The following is a 13,822-nucleotide window of genomic DNA, read 5'->3' on the forward strand; positions in this document are numbered from 1 at the left end:
CTCGTCCTGGAATAAGGTGCAACAAATTTTAACAATGAAACAAAATTACGTCAAACATAAAATTAATAAAGCAGTGTATCCTAATTCATCTCTACCTGGAACAAAATGAAAAAAAATTAAACAGTGCAACACAATTATTTCAACCCCCCAAAATAATAATGCAATGGAATTCTTTAAGCAAATAAGAAAGAAACCAGGGCTGAGAGCCTGTGAAACTTTTCCCCCTCTAAAGAATGGTGAGCAAGAGAAAGTCAAAATCAAGATCCATTCGTACCGAGATGCCTACATGAACTGTGTTTATGGGATCGGAATTCCTAGCCAGTGGGAGACAGACTAAGGAAACACTTCCACAATGAACCAGCTGTGTACATGAAATGAATGTGTAGCAAGGGGATGGTTATGTGGAGGATTGTGTGTACAGTAGACTGACATGGAGAAACTGATATTGAGACACTGAAAGTAACAAGGTTTCTTTTGCCTCAGTATAAAAAATGCAAGACATATCAGAAGTAAAAGTGTGCCAAAGTCTTCTCTCTCACGTTGCACTGACTGTCTAAGGTTGACGGCGATGATGATGATGATAATGACGATGATGATATGATGATGGATGATCATTATGATCTTTTACAATTAACCTGGCCAAGACAAAATTCACGTCATTCATTTGTAGCTATATCAGTTCAGATGAATCCATTACAGGATAGGATCTTCTCCTTGGGGGAAGAGTGACCGCTAGAAGTGACCTCTTCCCATACTGGCCATGTACTAATCACGATGTGTCGTTTATAAGGAATGATTCGTGTGAAAGTCGGAGTTGTGATTTTTAACTGCTGAGTCTGTGTCAGTCTGTGTCAGTCACCGTTATATTACCGACAGGATGAGAACATAAGGAGACATAAAGGGACATACACCATTACCCACTTTAAATGCAGGTCAAGATTCGCATTCCAACCAAATGCAGATAGGAAGACAAATGCTCTACCACTGATCCTCTTTGGCTCCACCAAGTAAGTAAATGCAGGAATAATTGGGTCACTTTTTCTCCATCCATGCTGACCCAGCCAGGCCACTCTAGATCAGTTAAGAGCATAGTTGTTTCACTGAGCACCAATTAGGTCAAATTAGGTTCATCAATGCCACCTCGGAACTACAAAGGGAAGCCTTCATGTGATGGTACTAATATTACCGAGCTGCTCCGTTGCTTGACTGTACAAAGTTAAAAGTCCCTCAACTTTGTCACCTCCCGAAAGAAGGATGGTGGACAGCAGAAGAGGGCAACTTCAGCCTTCGATCAACCGGGTTCACATTCAAATAAGCCTGAGGTTGCTGCTAATACCTCTACTAATACCACCTCAGATTCAATTGTGTCTTTCACATTCACTGCAGCCCAGTCAGGTCAATCAGATTAGCATAGGGCAACTAAGATAACATAAGTCAATTCACGACCAATTAAACATATTCAAATCACTTACGTCTAATACCTAGAGAAAGACTGACAAGGAGAATTTATGTGAGTGATGTGGAAAGGGAAGGGGAGACCGACGATGAGGTGGGGGGGGACTGGGTGGAGAGGTATATGAATAGTGGTGAGTTGGAGGCAGGATAGCCTGATGGCGAAGGTCAAAAACTAGTTTGTGGCCACCCTTTCCGGGATTAAGGCGTCTGGCAACAGATAAACAGGTAAGCAAACTAAAGGATGGGGTGAGTCTGGAACATAAAATAAGGGAAAAGAAAGCACAGAACGTGAAAACTATCAAGATCATGACCAGTGGAATTGGACAATCAATATATCATTCACGGTCACCGCATCCTGACTCACCACTTCTCTCTCTCTCTCTCTCTCTCTCTCTCTCTCTCTCTCTCTCTTTTTTTTTCTCTCTCTCTCTCTTACATGTGCCCCACATGTTAGTGACAAGGCTGTATGCTTTGTGGCACAGTCGGCTTCACATCACGATTTTCAAGTCACGGTGCCTACTACATGCTGATGTTCTTGTTTACAGTATTTATTTTAGTACCAACATAATTTGCATCAGACACATATGAGGAAGAGTTACAATCTGCAAAATAAATCGCTGAGGAAGAGGTGCCACGAAACCTATGCCACTTTGAGTCATCTCTCTCTCTCTCTCTCTCTCAATTCAAGACAGTCTGACGGAAGTAGGTTAGGTGTATGGGGCAGGTGAGAGCGGGTTTTTCCCCCATACACCTATAATTACCGGCGGTGTAGGGGAGTGACGTCACGGTAGAGGTAGGGTGATGGGAGAAGGGAGGTAGGGGGAAGGGAAGGAGGTAGGGGGATGGAGAACTGAGGTAAGAGGAAGGGAGAGGGGAGGGAGGGGAGAGGGAAAACAAAGGAAGAGGGAAAAGAGAAGGGAAGTAAGGGGGGAGAGGGGTGTGTGGGGAAATGAGGTGACAGACGTGGAGTTATGGGGGAAAAGGTGGGTGTAGGTGTAAGGAGAGGAAGTGCAGGTGTGAGGAGAGAGGGGGTGTAGGTGTTAGGAAAGGAAGGAGAGGGGGTGTCGGTGAGGAAAGGGAGGAGAGGGGGTGTAGGTATGAGGAGAAGGAGTGTGGATGTGAGGAGGGGAAACGGAGAAGACAGGATTTCGTACGGAGAGGGGGGAGATGGATGCAGAAAGGAGGAGGGGGAGTGGGGAGATGGATGGAAAGAGAGGTGGAAAAGGGGAGAGAAGGGGGAAAGCGGCAGTGTGAGAAACATAGAAAGGAGGAAAAGAAGGGGGATGAAGGGAGAATTGGGGAAGATGAAGAAGGAAGAAAGAAAAGACAAGATGGGAAAAAGATGGGTGTCGGTAAAGAAGAGGATTAAAAAAAAAAAAGTGATAGATACTTGGGATTAAAATCATGCGAGGGGAGGAAGCGAAAAAGGATGAGAAAGAGACCGGGTTGGGAAAACAAGATTAAAGGAATGAAGAGAAGGAGGAGGAAACGAAAGACAACCAGGAGAGAGGAGGTGGAAAACAGGAAGAAGAATGAGAAGGGGAAGTGAAGTGGAAGAAAAAAGGAAGGCACAGAAAAGAAAGTATGTCAAGAAAAGGTGAGGGATAGAGGAAACACACACACACACACACACACACACACACACTATTTTATGTATGCAGGCCGTCTGCTTGGTATATTACTAATGTTTGTACTTTCGACTAAATTGCTCTCATTTCCCTGCATATATCAGGCATAATGAGTACTTTGTGCGTTCCTGCGTGCTTGATGTGTGCGTGGGTGTGGGGGGAGGGGGTGTAGGTGTAGGTACAGATGTGCGTGTGAACAGGAGTGTGCGCGCGTATGTAGTTCTATTACTCCCACTCCACATCCTAACCCCTATTTCCTTCCACCTCCCCTCAACATACCTCCCCTCTTCATCCTCATTCCACACCCTTCTATCACAATCTCCACATCCATCCATCCACACCCTAACCTCACCTAAACCAACTTCTCTCTTCACCCTATCTTCTCAACATTCTCTCACCCTCTAACACTTCATCATCATCTCTCTTCTACCCGTCCATCTTCACCCCACAACTGCCCTTCTCCCAATCCTGACCCCATCCCCATCACACATCCCATGCACCTAAACATCATCACAGCAAATCCTTATCCCACATCCACCCACCCCAATCCTCCTCTCCCTCCGCTGCACTTCAGAAGAACCCCACAGCAAACCAGTCCCAAACAGTACATGAACTCAATAGAAACAAAGGCTTATACGGCACATATTCACTGCTTCACCAACAAAGTCAACCACCATTTTTTTTGTGTGTGTACTTCAGACTCACATTATTCTCTAAAGCTCTGAAGTCAGCATTTGGGCAAAGAGTCCACTCAGAAAACATCCCAAATTCTACGACTCAGCCAGGATGCACACACGATCATTACTCAGCACACATTCTTCGTCAGTCACCTGGCCGCTTACCAACTTAAACCAGAAAACACTTACAAACGCTAACACTGGCCCCAAAAGTGAATCGCTGAGAACAATCTACAAACACAGTCAATCCGCATAACACTAAATACCCCTACCGCAAGTTAAGCTTCCACCATATCAACAGAGAGAGAGAGAGAGAGAGAGAGAGAGAGAGAGAGAGAGAGAGAGAGAGAGAGAGAGAGAGAGAGAGAGAGAGAAAGAGAGAGAGACCCCTGAAATTATTAAACGGATGTATAAAGATCATATATACAGATCACCTTAACCAAATAATAATAATAATAGTAATAATAATAATAATAACAATAATAATAATAATAATAATAATAATAATAAAAATAATTAATAATATTAGGTAGAATCAAGGGCCATGAACATGAGGTGCACACAATTCAATGTTTTCCTTCAACCTAGGATCCATCCCAACCTTCTAAGTACACAGAAACATGGTCACCACAGCCATCCACAATCGTGAACCTCCTCAAGAAGTAATTCATGCCGCAGAAACCGACCTTCCCAAAAGAGACAAGTTCATGCTGCCAGCCTATGATATGGTCATCGCCCTTCTCTGCTTCAGTACCAACAGAAACTACAAATAAGCAATCCGTTCTGCCTTTTTTCGTAATGTGGATCCTCATACCACAAAAACACACACACACACACACACACACACACACACACACACACACACACACACACACACACACACACACTTCGCTCTCCTAAAGCAATCCATCAACACAGCCTCAACAATGTATCTCTGGGAACAGCCGGTTGAGGTGGCAGGACATGCGCAATCCACCAGTAACACAAACCACAACAGTCAGGGGAAACAACATTAACAACAACAACAACAACAATAACATGGTCCTCCTCTAAAGTCTATCCTTAAATCTACTCTACCCTCCCCTTCCAAAATCTACCCTTATGCTTTTTCACTCTACATCTCCCTCCTCTATATATGACCCCATTCCAATCTCTTGCCCCTATTCCTCCCCCTCCTCTACCCCTCAACATACCCTCCCCACTCTTCTCTCCACCCCAGCCTTCCCCCTTCCCCAATCATGAGTACCAACGACACACCTTTTCACCCCAACGTCTCCCCACCCCCAGCAAAGTCTTCCCTGCCCCCATTCCCTTCGACTCAACTATTCCCCTCCTATAAAGTCTCCCCCACCCCCTTCCTCCTCAATATCTCACCCTCCCACAAACTCTCCCCCACCCACTTCCCCCAACATCTGTTCATACATATTTTCCCCTATCCCATCCCATTAATCACCCCTCTTACAACTACTCCCCCCACCCCCACCTCCTACAATTCTATCCAGGAGAAAATTAATGATGCTACGTCCCACTTCCTCTACTATCCGGGGTGTATTAATGACCTGCCTACCTTCGCTAATAGGCCTCATTACCTGGTGGCTAAACAGGGCTGAGAGAGAGAGAGAGAGAGAGAGAGAGAGAGAGAGAGAGAAAGGAGGATGTCGTGATGTTAACAGATGAGGAAGTAGTCTTATGAGGTAGCATTTGCCGTTGTAAAAGAAAAATTCGATTATATGAAGGAATGTAGGGGGGTGAGGTGAAAATGGTTAGATATTCAAGACGGAAGGAAGGACAGGAGGAGGAGGAGGAGAAGAAGGAGGGAGGGGGGAGGCTAAATAAAAAATAGCGGAATGTTGAAGAAAATAACATTATAATAACGCCATATTCTTAAGCATATCCACAGCAGCGAAGGGCAAATGTAAAAAGAGTCTAATGAAAATAATGAAGTTTCCTTTTATTGTAGTTTTTAGTATGGAAAATAACACCAAATTTCACCATATCTATCTACACACTGACCCCTTTTCTATCAGACTCACGTATGTATGAGCTACTCGGTATTCTCAGACTTTCATGTATTCAACAGGTAATCTCTACAATGACCCTTCTGCGTCACCCTACCTTGAAATGAATGGATTCTGATTTTAGTTTTCAAATGTCTGACTTTCTTGAGAAGGGAAACCATCTGTTAATTCCTTCTTTGTACGTAAAATATTCTTGAATTTTGGTATAAATCATATTTAATATATCTGTCAGAGGTAAAGTTTAATATTAAGCATTTTAAGTAATGTCTAATAATTGAGAAACAAGTGACCTCACCAGATGCTTGTTGGATGGGGTAACATTAGTGGGCTCAGTTTTTTTTACGGCTAAACTTTAGGTTAAGCTATGTACGAATAAGTATGGATTATATGCAAAATAAAAACTTTGACTTTAACTGAAGAAATTTATGCTAGGTTTTATCTGGAGGGGTGGTTTCACTGTAGCTTTTTTATACTGGGGTATTTTACACATTGCTTATAACACTTTGCTTCCACTGACAAGATGAACGGGATTCCATGATATTTCGAGAAGGGTTTAAAAAAAATGATACTCCGTGATAAAAACGGGGCTTGCAACACCCCTCTTCCTTGAATCAGTGACACAACGGTGGAATATTGTTAAAGAAACTGGCAGATGGAAACAAGTATAGGGACCCTGAGGTGTGGGAATTGGGAGTTGACATGGCGCGGTATGGACCTACCTGTTGATGTGCTCCACGCCGAAATGACCAGTGTTAATGCTTAGACCTCCCTCCCTCCTTCCATTCCCCCTCCTCTTTCCCCTCCCTCTTTACATTCCCCCTCCTCTCTCTCCTCCCTCCTTCCATTCCCCCTCCCCTCTCTCCCTTCCCCCTCCCCTCTCTCCCCTCCCTCCTTCCATTCCCCCTCCCCTCTCTCCCTTCCCCCTCCCCTCTCTCCCTTCCCTCCTACCCCTCTCCCTCCACAAACCCCCCATCCAAGAATCTACTTTCCTCCCTTACTCTTTTTCCCCTTTTATATCTCCCTTCTTCTCTTCGTACCTTCATCTTACTCCATGAATCTATCACCCTGCATTCCTCTTTTCTCCCTCTATACCTCCCTTCCTCTCTCCTTTCCTCCCATTTCCTCCATAAATCAATCAACCTCCCTCTCCCCTCCATGCCTCCCCTTCATCCTCTCTCTCTCTCTCTCTCTGTCATGGAACAAACCGCATGGCTAAGGTTGTCACTACCCCTTAAGGACGATAACCCCTCTGTAGTTTATTCTTACAACCATCGCACTATTTTGTTCAACTCGTGGAAATTCTTGAAATGGTTACAAAAAGCTCTTTAACCTATTCGCTATGGTGGACCCTTACGACAAAAAATCGTCTGAAAGGAGCAACACTATCACAAAACGACGCCATGGTAAAGACTGAACAAAGAAAGAAAAAAAAGTCAAAAAGTCCCGCAATTATGCATAATTTCTGTACTCAGACTGAAGACTTACTGAACCTTTTCGACCATTACACTACAGCAAGGGGACCATCTCGCTTAAACTGAATATCATCATTTAGCGTTTGCCAGACTACAACATAAAAGACTTAAGGGAATAACAGGCTAGGTAAAATAAAGACAACCATTGCGCTTTTACCCTCTGAGATGCTCCAAAGTTACATACACGCTGCATACTTATTACACGCGTCGATAACTTTAAAGACTCACAAGGTTCAATAGTATAATTCACGCCTCATACACCCACATAGTTTCATATTCTCGCTATGCTGTCAGATTCAATCTCTCTCCCTAACCTCATTAATCAACCTCTATAATTATGCTATTTGCTTCACTAATCCACTAACATTTTCCCTTTCCGCTTCCCTATACCTCCTTTCCCGGTTTTCCCCTCCCTTACTCTGTTTTCTCCCGCTTTCCTCCCTCCCTACCGTTACCCTCGAGTCATTTCCCTTCCCTCCCTCATTTCCATTTGTTTTCACTTCCTCCTTCTTTTATGTTTTCCCTTCCAACTCTCCCATCCTCCCTTTTCTTCTATCTCCCTCCCTCCCCTCTGCTTTCCTTTCCTTCCCTTCCCTTCCCTCACTCTGTCACACTACCCTCTTCCATATACCCCCATGCTCTCCATGCATCTCCAATTCCCCATTCCTTCCCTTTTACCTCCATTTTCCATCCCTCCTCCATTCTCTACCCACCTCCATTAATCCCTCCACACGTCGCATCCCTCCTCACGCCTCTCACCTCCCACATCTCCGTCTTCTCTCTCTCTCTCTCTCTCTCTCTCTCTCTCTCTCTCTCCCTCCACCTCTTCCAGTAATTCCTCTTCGATCCGTCACCTGTCTCTCCATACACCACCTCTCCCCTCCTCCCTCTCCTCTCCTCCCCTTCTCCACCTAGTTGGCTTTCTCAACTCCATCCACATTCCTTGCCTTCTTCTTGTCCTCTTTCCAGTAAAAACTTAGTGTATCGCGGAGGGTGACAATATTATACCTAGATCGAAGAACTAATCATATGAGGAACGTTTACGAGCTAAATATGCGTTCACAATTCAATATGCAGACTACATGAGAATCTGACCCAAGTACACAAAATTTTCGATATTACTGCAGTTAATACATTAATACTTCTTAACATAACGATCGAATTACACTGTATTAATGACAAAAAAACAGATAAACGTTTCCAATCAGGTGAAGCCAAGTACTTCAACGACAGAACAGCAACCATATGGAAATGCTTTCCTAGCAATGTTATACTGGGATATAGGTCAAACTTTAAACTGAATGGATGACTGTCTTGTTTTACAACCCACGAGCTTCCTGGTTGAATAATACGAAATAAGACATTTTCTCTCATCTCGATCATACTGGGAGCAGCGACACGTTAACATCGTTATGCACTTGGAGATACTTCTCCCTTACAGTGTAAAACAATATATAACATGGCTTTTATTCGTCCATTCCTATGAACATTTCACATGCTTCTGTACCATACTGCATTTAGGTCATCACTTTTACTGTTGGCCTCGTTTGGAAGCCAGGAAGCCCGTCCTCTAACTTCAGCAGTCTACCTTCGACATACATACTGTTAATCCTCTGCAGCCTTCACGTCACCTGGTATCTGGCCACTAGTTAGTATAATACGTTAAGGATATCACATCCAGGTATGACGCTACAGTATTAGTGACGGCGTTGTAAGACGTATCGATGAGACCAAACAGACGAACTGAGGTGATATCTAAACCAAATCCATTAAGTTTCTTGAAAAGTCGGACTGAACTCGCAACCTCACGCTCAACACCCCATCACCCCACACCACCATCCCCGCCACCTCCTTACCTCAAACAGATACCACAATCATAGCCTATACAGTATAACAAACAGCCCTGGGAGGACCAACAGCTTTGTCTTGTTGGCTTTCTTTTGCTCTGCTTTCTGTAACCCCTTCACAACGACGACTACTTTATTCGTACTACCTCCACATCATTTTCTTCGGCTTAGGAGACGTTTCTTGCATTACAGCTGTCAGTGAAGGGCACATATAACAGCCCCAATTCATCATTCTTAAGCTGAATAAAATCGTATAGACAAGCACAGTTAAAAATTTAAAGGACGTCCTCGGGCAGAGCTGGTTAACTAGAGACACTTCTTCCCCAGACGTCATTTGTCTGTCCATACATCACCCCTCCCCCTCGTCCTCCACCCTTCCCTACTCACTTCCATCCCTCCCCTTCCCCTACTCTCCCTCATCCCTTTACCTCCCCTACTGTCACGTCGCTAATCCACAAACCTCCGTTATGTTGAGTGTAGGGGTGTGACAGCAGGTGTATGGGATGGTAGAGGGGATGTATGGGGTGGGGGAGGGGAAGGGAGTGGGGGAAGGTAGGAGTATGCGGACCTATGGGGGATGGGAACGTAGAGAGTAGGGGAATGTAGTGAGTAGGGGAAAGTAGTGAGTAGGGGAAAGTAGTGGGTAGGGGAAAGTAGTGGGTAGGGGAAAGGGAAGGTCGAGGGAAGCGAAGGTAGACGGTAGGAGAACAGGGAGGTGGAGAAATGTAGGTGGAAGGGGAGGTAGGGGAAGGCAGAGGATGGTGAAACGGCAGGAAAGTAGGGGGAAGGGGAGGTGGGGGAAGGTGGAGGGAAGTGAGGTGGGGGAAGGTCGCGGGAAGTGAGGTGGGGGAAGGCAGGAGGGAGGGAAGGTGGAGGGAAAACAGGAAGGGAAGGTGGGGGAAGGGAAGAAACGGAGAAGGTGGGAAGAAGGTAGGGGGAAGGAGGCGTAAATAGACGCAGATAAGGAAGGTAGGGGATAGACATGTTAGGGGGGTTAGGGAGAATGTATACATTACGGTACATAAGCTACACCACGTCACTGTACTCTTATCAATGTTTCCTGCTTCACTCATTGTGCCTTCTTCACTAAACATCTTCCCACTAAGCACTCAATTTAAAACTACCCATAAAAGGGGTGCGAAAGATGAGGGATAGTAAGGGAGTGATAGAATGGGGAGAGAAGGTAAGGAAATTGGGAAAGGTTGGGGTAGGTGATGGAAGGGGGAAGGGAAGGGAGGGGATGGGGACAGAGAATGGTGGTGGGAAAGGAATGATGAAGGGAAAGGAATGATGAAGGGAAGGGATGGTTGGGGAATGGATGGCAAGAGTAGGAGATGGTAGCGGGGAGGAATGGTAATAGTAGGTGATGGAAGGGGAGTGGGGATGGGAAGAAACTGGTGATGGGAGAGGAAAGGTGGGGGGCAGGGGATGGGGAAAAGATGGCAGGGGTAGGAGATGGAGGTGGGTTGGAGGCAGGGGATGAGAAAAGGTAGAGAATGGTAGGGAGAAGTTGAGGTGCGGATGATAATAAAAAAATCTGACTGCAGGGAGTGGTGTGAAGTAGGGGGTAGTAGTAGCAAAGACAGCAGTTATAGAAGTAATAAAGTTGTAAAAAATAAGGGTGGTGGTTGCTAGGGGTGTGGTACAAGATTTGTTGGTAATGACGCTGGTAGTTGTGACACGAATGGTAGTAGTGGTAATAGGTTACGAGGGCAGTACGAGTAGATGCTTTTACTGCAGCAGAGAGTTGTAATGACACTTGCACACAATGGGGGTGATGGTGGCAGTGGTAGAGTGACGGTAATGCTGGGGTGGAAGTGGTAGTGGTTAAGGAAGTAATAATGGTTGGGATGGTGGCAGCAGATGGTGGTAGTGGGCTATAATGGTGGTGTTGAAGGTGGTATGCAGCTGGTAGAAGTTTGGTAGGAAAAACGGCAGGGTAAGGTAAGGTAAACGAGGTTATGGGGTGGTGGCAGAGGTAGTCAGAGATAGCCATAGCAGTTGTGGTGATGGTGGTTGTGCTGACGGGGGGGGGGGGTTGCTGTTGGTGGTGGTGGTGGGAAGAGTGTTGCTGGTGATAGTGGTGGGAGGGGTAGTGTTGCTGGTGGTGGTGTTTGTGATGATAGTGGTGTTCATGGGTTGTGTGGGTGGTGTAGAGGGGTAGTGTTGATGATGGTGGTGATAGAGAGTGGGTGTTGATGGTGGTGGCGGTAGAGAGGCGTTGTGTTGACGGTGGTGGAAAGAGTTATTGTTGGTCGCGGTATGAGGTTTTAAGAGGCAAAGGTGCAGATGATGGTAGCACGAATACAGTATTTTGTATCATTTTCTTGCAAGTACCAGACGATTTTAATTACTAAAAATGCTTTAATTATAAAAACGTCTCACACATATGTATTACGCTAAGGTGAAATGACACAACGATATTTCAACCTACTCTCTCCAGTAAAACTCTTTTTATTCTAATCTGTTATCGCCAAAGAAATTAATTCAGCAAATGGGAGCCCTCTCGCACTAATGGGGCTATTATGACCATACCCAATAATCCTGAAAAGACAGTGTAAGACGGGCCGAAACTGCTGCATTTACCCAAAAGAACAACTTTTCCAAATGTGGGCATAATTATATTCTTTCACATGAACAGAGCGGGATGCAAGATTTTTAACCTACTTTCTCATATGGTTGAAAAACAAGTCTGTCTAGGGCGACCACAAGAGAGGAAGGCTATGACGTCACACGGCCACACACCATCAGGGGGGAGGAGAAGGAAGAGAGGAGATATAGAGAGATTGATGATGGGTAGGGGGAGGGAGGGATAGAGATATAGAGACTAGTGATGGGGAGACTCGAGGGGACGAGAACGGAGATAACGGATCGGAGGATGGAGAGGGGATGGAGATATTAAGGGAGTAAAGATGGGGATGGGATCAATGAGAGTAAACTAGAAGAGAAGGGAAAAACAGAGGAAGGGGTGGAAGAGGAGAGGAGTGGAAGGAAGGGGGAGATTAAGGGGAGAGGAAGAGAAGGAGAAGAGGATGGGAAGGCTCAAGGCGTGGAAAGGACAGGAATGACGGAAAATACAGGGAATGAGATGTAAGAGGGACAAAGAGATTGGGAGAGTTAAGCTGAAGAAGAGAAGGGGTGGAGAAAGGGAGGAGAGAGGCAACAAAAGGGACAGGAGACTGAGGGCATATGGGGTGGGCTGGGAGGAGCATTAGGGAAACGGAGAAGTGAGAAAGATCAGAGAGCAAAGGAGGGAGACTAGATGGAAAGGGAAACTATATGGAAAGGGCGACTACATGCAAAGTGAGGCTAGATGGAAGGTGAGAATAAATAGGAGACTCTTAATGGAAAGGGAAGACTTGATGAAAGGAGAGACTAAATGGAATGGGGGACTAGATGGAAAGTGAGACTAGATGGAGGGGGAGATTAGATGGAAGGGGAAATTAGATGGAAGGGGAAATTAGATGGAAGGGGAAACTTGATGAAAGGGGAGACTAAATGGAAGGGGAAATCAGATGAGAAAAGAAACTACATGGAAAGGGAGACTCGATGGAAAGGAAGACTAGATGAAAGGTAGATTAAAAGGAAGGAGAAACCAGATGGAAAGGGAGACTAGATGGAAAGGGTGACTAGATGGAGAGAGACTAGATGGAAAGGGAGACTAGATGGATGGGGAAACTGGATGGAGAAAATGGATGAAAGGGGGGACCACGGGGGAAGGGAAAGAATGGAAAGGGAAGGGATGGGAAGAGGACGGACGGGAAGATACAGGGCGCAGATACTTGAGGGGAAAGAAACACTGGAGGGAGTGAAGAAGGAAGGAAGCAAATTCGAAATGGAGAGACAGGAAGGATGAAAACAGACGTATGAGTGAAGAGTGATGGAGTGAAAAATTTTTGCTCAGCCTTGTAGTCTTTACATTTAAATATCACCCAACTGTGTAATTCACCTTTTCCTTTATGCACATTCACAATCACTATTAAACCCAGCCTTTCAATACTTTTTTCCAATCACAACTATGTATTTCAACATATTCAAGGGCAGCTCGTGGATAAACAACCAATGCATGTGAAATGTTGCACTGTGCAGCACAGGATGATGATCACAGCACACATGTATGTTGTGGCATACCAGCAAGGAACCACTGATTTAGATGACCAAAAACATTGCCTGAACAAGCATGAATGAAAGAAGACAACTTAAGGTAGCAAAAGAGAATTGAAATAAGGGATGAAAATCTTAGAGTCCTATACAAGATAATCCTAGAATGTGACAGGTAACCTCACAAAATCCTTTTTACCAACACAGGAATTTTTCAAAAATAATGCCATAACTAAAATTACATTTGAGTCAGAAAAATTATTTGGTAATCATTTTTAATTAAAATAGCAATTAGCTCAACTGCAAATGAACAATGGCATTACTAAGTTAACTCTTTAATAATGCTGTAATATATGAGCCAAAATGCAAAACTTCGTTAAGGGTCAACTCTTATCGGCAGTGAATGAATTACAACACACACACTCAGGCAATCTATACTCCTCTAATTCTACAAGCACTCTTTGCTTTATAATTCACTCTAGGCACACTCCAAATATAATTACACACACTGTTCTTGTTTCAAACAATCTATGATCTAGAAACACCTTCTGTCTCATTATGTCACATTCCAAGCTCAAATGCTCTGTGCATCGGAAATGCTTATGCACATACTGTATGTGCTTG

This window comes from Coenobita brevimanus, chromosome 54 (assembly GCF_032717465.1).
Source record: "Coenobita brevimanus isolate Jiangsu-jjx chromosome 54, ASM3271746v2, whole genome shotgun sequence".
Classification (NCBI taxonomy): domain Eukaryota; kingdom Metazoa; phylum Arthropoda; class Malacostraca; order Decapoda; family Coenobitidae; genus Coenobita; species Coenobita brevimanus.